This window comes from Pan troglodytes, chromosome 9 (genome assembly GCF_028858775.2).
Source record: "Pan troglodytes isolate AG18354 chromosome 9, NHGRI_mPanTro3-v2.0_pri, whole genome shotgun sequence".
In the NCBI taxonomy this organism is placed as follows: Eukaryota; Metazoa; Chordata; class Mammalia; order Primates; family Hominidae; genus Pan; species Pan troglodytes.
Genome location: NC_072407.2, coordinates 11,349,509 through 11,357,269, shown reverse-complemented (window position 1 = coordinate 11,357,269; position 7,761 = coordinate 11,349,509). Strand labels below are relative to the sequence as shown.

Sequence of the window (7,761 nt, the reverse complement as noted above, 5' to 3'; positions counted from 1 at the left end):
ATATTAGTCTGGGATTTCCAGCGAACACAAAGTAGCCCAATGTTACACCACTAACACCGTTTCTGGGTCAGGATGACTCCTGAGGCAAAAGAAACTTCTATGCACTGGAGAAGCTTCAGGTTCCTTTTCTTGCCCCCCATCACCCCCACCTTCCCCCAGCACTTGCTGTTCTATTACAGAATTAGTGGGAAGGAGACCATTTGTGGAGCTGTTGCTGTTCTAAGCACTTTACAAATAATAACTCATTGATTCCTCAAAATAATTCTATAAGGTAGGTGCTATTACTACATCCATCTTACCAGTAAGGAAACTGAAGCATGGAAGCACTTACCCAAGGTGAAACAGCCAATAATTAGGAGAGCCAGGTTTCAAACCCAGGCAGTCTGCCTAGAGACTCTATTAACTGTGAAACCACACTATCTGATGGACCAAACCTCTGTGGCAGGCAGATTCCAGAAATGGACTTGTAATGTCAATATTAAATAAAATCACAGTTTTAAATAGAACAAAACTTTGGCAACTATGTATTTTAAGATTAATTAATTTTAAGGATAATAACAAGGCAAATATAAAAATGGAAAACATTGAGAACTTGTTGTAACAGCCCATGGACTATGATTTTTTTAAACGTACTAATAAGAGCAAGGAAACTTCAATGATTTCTCTTCTTTTATCCTCTCATCTTGATATCTCTGGATACAATGCTCCACCATCTGTCCATATATGCCTCAGCTATGTTGAATCCCAGGAATGGAATTCCTTAAAAGCATACATAAAAAGACCTCTGTAGCCTGTTTTGTGTGGTTGGAGGGGAGAGTGACTCCTCTGTATCCTCTGGTAGGTGAAAGCCCTGGACCTCGTAGCATCCTTTGTTAGTGATTTTACTTGAAATCTACCAGACTTTTTAACCAATATTCCTATGTAACTTTTTGCATTTTCATGTTAGGTCATTGGGAAGTGAGGGAAGGCAAGTCAGAGTTTTCTAGTGAGGCTCTGCTGAGCTTCTGTGTTGTCTCTTCTAAGACATATTGCATATGTACCTTAAGAAATAAGTGGAATCATGAAAATGAATGTTTTGCTATAGTATCCTGTGGCATGTTGCTTTATACTGTGATGCATCCTTGAACATATATCATTGTATTTCTTACACTCTGACTCTACTAAATGTTTTATTCCATTTAGAATCCCAAACATAGTCTTTGCCCAAAGTTGTCAATTATCTGCAACATATACTTGATTATTTTTCCCATTGAATCAATTATCTATTGCTGCATAAGAAATTATCCCAAAACTTATCAACTTAAAATAACAAATATTTATTTTCTCACAGTGTCTGTAGATCAGGAATCCAAGTATGGCTTAGCTGGGTACTTCTGGTTCAAGGTTTCTTAGGAAGTTGTAGATGAGCTATAAGCCAGGGCTGTGGTCTCATCTGAAGGCTTGTCTAGGGGAGAATTTCCCTTCCAAGCTCATTTATGTGATTGCTTGGATGTTTCCATTCCTCACAGGCTGTTGAATTGGGCCATTGGCTGGAGAGCTTCTCTAGCAGGCTATTGGATGGAGACCTTCTCTAGCAGGCCATTGGAGACCTTTTCCAATTCCAAGTCAAGTGGGCCTCTACACTGGGAAGCTCGCAACATGGCACCTGGCTTTCCTATGTCCGAGCAAGTAAGAGAATGCCCCAGATGCCAAGAGAGATGGCATCCATAGTATTTTTGTAATCTAATCTTGGAAGTGACATCCCATCACCTCTGCTGTATTCTATTTGCTAAAATTGAATCATTAAATCTAGCCCATAACCAAGGGGAAGTGTTTACACAAAGGTATGGATATCTGGAAGTGGGGCTCTTTGGGTGCCGTCTTAGAGGCTGCCCACCACATCCAGTTAGAACAGAGTCATCCCAACTGTGGGGATTATTGACATTCAAGCATTTATAATCTAGTACTCCCCAAACTCCCCCTCTTTCAAGTCTTATCCTTTGCATAATATGCAAATAAGATGGTTCAAGCAGCCACACCACACACTGTGTGGAGCACACCTACCTCTACCACTGGTGTAGTACTTTAGATTTCCAGGGAGGGCTTACGTTCCTATGAGTTTCTCCTGAATCCTGCTTCACCCCTGTAACCTGCTCCTGATAGGTTTTCTTTGCTTCTGGGTCTATGTTACCTCTTGCTGTGGACTCTTTTCCTCTTCCTTTGTGGGACTTTCACAAATAACACTAGGTCATTTTAGTTAACAGATTTCCCCCGAAGGCTTGGAGATGATAGGAAGTAATTATAGTCAATAAAGAAAACACCCTCAAATTTAATAGAAGATATCACTATTCCTTGAAATGTACTGGTCCTTCCCCACAATTAGAAATTTCTCACTGCCTGGGACCATCCGTCTGTTTTCCGAGCATGGCTTCAGTGTAAACCTTTTTCACTTTCTACTCAAAGACCAGATATGCCTACATACTTAGGGACAATGAGAAAAGGCAACCTTGGCAAAGACACACAGTCCCTGCCATGCCTTTTCTTCAGAGTGATGGGTGCCTACTCACCTAATATTTACATAATCAAGTAGGACGATTCAAGTGTTGGTTAAGAGAATGTGCTTCAATGTGAATTTCTTTGTCCGTCTAGACAAAGGCACATTTGGAAGCTTCTCTTTCTAAACATTTTTAAGGCTCTCTTTTTTCAGGCACTCAGTTATAAGAGTATGATCTTATTTAGAAAGAAGAAACTCCACTATTTATAGAAATATAAGGAAACAAACTTAGAAGCGAGACACAACCAACTGTTAGAGTAATTCCATCTGAGAAGTGAGTTTATTTAGAAGAAGCCCTATAGGCGGGGTCATAGAAGAACTATGTAGTGAGACAGATTTCTGCTTTATATAGTACACATATCTGTATATTTTAAACAATAAAATGTATTATTTTTTGTCATTGTCGTCAAAATTTAAGAATAAAGCATCCTGGCATTAAAAAAAAAGAAAGATCATGAACAAAGAAACAAAGGCCAGCTTCAAAATACTCCTCAGCAATGCCAAGTACTAGAAAATAATGGAACAATATATCACAGTTTTGATGGGAAAAGTTTATGGGAAGAATTTTGTCTTCAGCTGTTTTTCCACACCTGATGGCAACGGAAATAAATTCTCAGATATTCAATGGTTCAGCCGGTATACCACCCTCATATTCAGATGGAAGAAAATTTTTGTATATGCACTCCTATGTCTTATTTCAGCTAACCAGATAAAGACACAAAGAATAAAAAATATATAATTCAGCGTATAAAATTATTAAAGAAGAACATAAATATCAATACAAGAGAGAATTCATTAACCAATCAAAAAGTATTTATTGAATACGAATAATGTATCAGGGATACTTCTAGGATCTTAGTAAATAAATCAGCAAATAAAACAAAGACCTGTGCTCTTAAAGAGCTTTCATCTTAGTTACATAGTATGCTTGATTGGCCCATTAAAAAGAAAAAAGAAGGATAACCAATAAAGGGCAACCAGAGTGTAAGGAACTCGATGTCCAAGTTATAATTCCCAGAATGACATTTTAGAGATAGATATAAAAGTCTTTACTAAACCAATGAAAATCATACAGTAGTATATTACAAGATAATGTTTAGACTATATTGTGCAGATTTTATTCTTGGAATATAATATTCACTTATTAGTAGCACATTTATTAATATTGTCCATCAGTAATAGGTCAAAGAAAAAAACAACATAATCATCCTGCAGATGCTCTAAAATCATCTCATAAAATTTAATATCCATTCCTGGGAAAAGTCTGAAAAAATAAGCAAGAAAGGAAATTTCCTTAACATTAGGATGAATATCAAAATGTAGAGGCAACATTCTGAAAATTGAAATATCAGAAAAACTTCACTTAAAATTCAGAGACAAAAAATTATCCTTAATGTCTTCATTATTCAACATTACCTTGTAAATGTGCAATGCAATAAAAGAGCTAAAGCTATTAAAGTAAGCAGAAAAATATTTTACAAATCATTAATTTACTGATCTAGAAGTCCCAAGATATTTTTTTAAAAAATTATTAGAGCTAATAAAAGAAGATAGGAAAATGTTCAGATGCAAGAACAAATATAAAATATTAATAGTTGTTGGTGAAATCAATAATTCAGTCAAAATTATGATGGTGAAATTATTTTATTAATGCCATCATAAATAATTAAGCAAATTTATAAATAACTCTGTGAAAAACAACTTAGAGAACTGTGTGTCATCTATATGAAAATAATTAGAAAACATATGGGGAGATATAATAGCATCATAAATGTAGAGATATACCATGTTTATGAATGGGAATGCTAAATATTATAAAAGAAATTATTTAATTCCTCTGAAATAATTTAAAGGTTTAATGTGACTCAAAGATTTTATTAAGATTATTTTTACTTGACAAAGTGAAAACGTAGCTCATTTTAAAAAATATATAATTTTGAATAGTGAAAAAGTTTCAAAAAGATAATATAAAGTAAGTTGGAAAGGGCAGTAAAGAGAGATTTGTCTTACAAGATAGCAAAACATACAATAAACTTTCAGCTATCAAGATGGTATGTATCTTGGGCAAGAATTGATCAATATAAACATTTAGAAACTGACTTTCATACATGCAAGAATTTAATATACAGTTAAATTTCCATCATAAATCAGTATGTAAAAAGAAGAGTATTCAATAAATAATGCTGGAACAATTGATTATGTTCTTGGGGAAAAACAAAGATAAATCAAAATGACTTAGTGCTATGCTTAAAATTAAGACAAAATCAAACTAAATCAAAGTACACTATTCTAGTAATGCAACTAGAATAAACTATAAATGGGCATTTTTTAGGCTCCAGGAAGGAGAAATTGTTTCTAAGGATGAATATATGGAAGAAATCACAAAGCAAAAATAATAAACAAAACAAAACCAGTAGCTTTAACTTCTTAAAAATCTAAAACCTGTTTCTCAAGAGTTATTATGAAAATAAATTCTATATATTTGACAAACTGGGGAATTATGTGTAGACAAAGGGCTAATCTTCTTTAAATATTTTTAAAAATTGCTTTCAAATTATAAAGAGACACAGTACTATCTCAGTAGAAAATAGTGGATAAAGGACACGGATGGATAATTCACCGAAGAGGAAGCATAAGAAGCTTTTCCAAAAAATACAGAAAAAAAAGTTTGACCTTTTTAGTCATGAAACATGTGGGTTAGAATAACAATTAAAATGTTTCCTGAATTTAAATATAAAAAAAAGAAAAGCTATAATACTCAGTGAGGATTATACTAGTACTAGATACAATCTTGTCTGGAAAATAATTTTGGAAATATATGCCAAAGGAAGTAGTTATATATTAATATCCTTTGACTTAAATAATTCTTATGTTCTTAAAATAGCAGCTATTGTGGCTTGCGCCTGTAGTCCCAGCTACTCAGGAGGCTGAGGCAGGAGGATCACTTGATGCCAGGCATTCAAGTCTGCAGTGAGCTACAGACGTGCCACTGCACTCCAGCCTGGGCGACAGAGCAAGACTTTGTCTCTAAAATTAAAAAATCAAATAAAATAGCAGCTATTTGAAAAGTTTCATTGTCTAACAATAGGGAAGAATAGTTAAATGTTGATAGATTAATAATAATAAAGTTAAATGTTGATAGATTAAATGCAGATAAATAATATTGTATTTTTACCACAATTATAAACCATATTCTCAAATAAATTATTTAATAACCTCAAAAATATTCAAAATGTAAATGAAAAATTATTTATGTTACATAATCATATTTGTGTGTATCTATGCACACACACCTACAAATACCAATGCATGTGTATACAGAAAAATAACTAGAGGAAAATACTTAAAACCTAATTTTATCTTAATGAATGAATTATGGATGGCTTTTCATTTATTCTCTTTTTTGCAATTTTGAAAATACTATTAAATAATTTGAAAATAATAAATTGAAAATAATATTGTATTTTTATAATAATTACAGAATTATTGAAGAAAGCTAAGGGGATACTAGTAGAATACAGGAGATATTTGTTTATGTAGTCATCCAACAAATATAACAAGCATCTACCAGTACCAGGCGTTGTGTTAGGTCCCCAGTATATAAAGGGTCAGCAAAACAGTCAGGTGCCTTTCCCTTGTGACTTTGCAGTCCTTGTACCTCTCAGGATTTGTATTTCTGGTTTTCAACCTCTTCTTTTCTAATATTATCTCAATCAGAATAAATAGCTTGCATTTTTGTCATACTCAGCAAAAAAATTTAGCTTGCTTCCCCACAAAGAAAACCTAGCAACCAATTCTCTTAACTTCCCATCTTTTTGCTATAATAGGCACCCTCCCCTGGAGCTAACTTTTTTCATGAAAGATGATTGTGTCATCAGTAGCAGCCACATTACTAAATGACACCTTCCTTTCTCTCTGATGTGTTAGCAGCCCAGGAGCTCAAGTTAGCAGAAATCTGTGCTGAGGCCTGGAAAAGAATGAATTGTTTCTTTTTTTCTTTTTTTTTTTCTTTTTTTTTAGACGGAGTCTCGCTGTCGCCCAGGCTGGAGTGCAGTGGCGCGATCTCGGCTTACTGCAGGCTCTGGAATTGTTTCTTTTAAATAAGCTCTAAGATGGATTCTAGGAAGAGCTATAGTAAGCTACTTCCCCCCACTCCAAGATTTTGTTGTTATTTCTACAATATAGTGTGTGTCTGCGTGTGATGCATTAGTGCACAGGTGCTATATACATATTATATATGTGTACTAGATTTCCCAAATGAAACTTTACAATTTATGAAAGATATGTTTAACAAATGATTCCAAAATTAACCTTCCCCATTGCCCTTTTAATTACTGATTCTCTGGGCAAGAATTTTAAAACATTATTTTTCCTGCAGTCGAAACAGCTTCTGTCAGCCAGTCATTCAACATGTAGTGAGAATCCCTTCTAATGATCCTAGCCACTGGGAATATTGAGATGAATGAGGCATAGTCTTTACCCTCAATGCCCTTAGAGGGTTGAGCAGAGATGCAGAGAATATTACAATACTGTGAGCTAAGGACCATGTTTCAGAAGCTTTAGGAGGCAAAGGAGAGTTTATTTAATAAATTCTTTTAAAATATGTTTTTTGTGCTAAATTTGCAAAGATGTGTAGAAGTTTGAATGGCACGCAAAATGAGAACGGACAAGAAGGAGCATGTGAAAAGTTAAGGAACCCTGCAAGAACACCATAAAGTGTATACCAGGGTAATTTGTTGACCTAATGATGGTTGTCTTGTTTCTGCTTCTGTGAAAGAGTTGGGAAGAATGTGAGTTCTTTATGTTTTTCTCATTGTATTTCCCTCTACTCTCCCTACATTCTAAGAAGTTACCGGCCGGACACGGTGACTCACGCCTGCCATCCCAGCACTTTGGGAGGCCGAAGTGGGCGGATCACGAGGTCAGGAGATCGAGACCATCCTGGCTAACACGGTGAAACCCCATCTCTACTAAAAAATAGAAAAAATTAGCCGGGCGTGGTGGTGGGCGCCTGTAGTCCCAGCTACTCAGGAGGCTGAGGCAGGAGAATGGCGTCAACCTGGGAGGCGGAGCTTGCAGTGAACCAAGATCGCGCCACTGCACTCCAGCCTGGGCAACAGAGCGAGACTCCGTCTCAAACAAACAAAGAAGTTACCACGCACTTATCTAAATCCTTTTTATAGGAAAAGGTTAGAAACATGCTATTTACTAATAAACCAGAATAAGTT

The 7,761-nt window shown here is 35.2% G+C and overlaps 1 non-coding gene across 1 annotated transcript; it reads right to left on the bottom strand.

Annotated features, from left to right (window-relative positions):
* Nucleotides 1-263: 263 nt before the first annotated feature.
* MIR302E (microRNA mir-302e) lies at nt 264-334 on the bottom strand. Its single transcript, NR_035735.1, has one exon. It is a non-coding gene; the product is annotated as a microRNA mir-302e (primary transcript).
* Between the last annotated feature and the right edge of the window lie 7,427 nt (nt 335-7,761).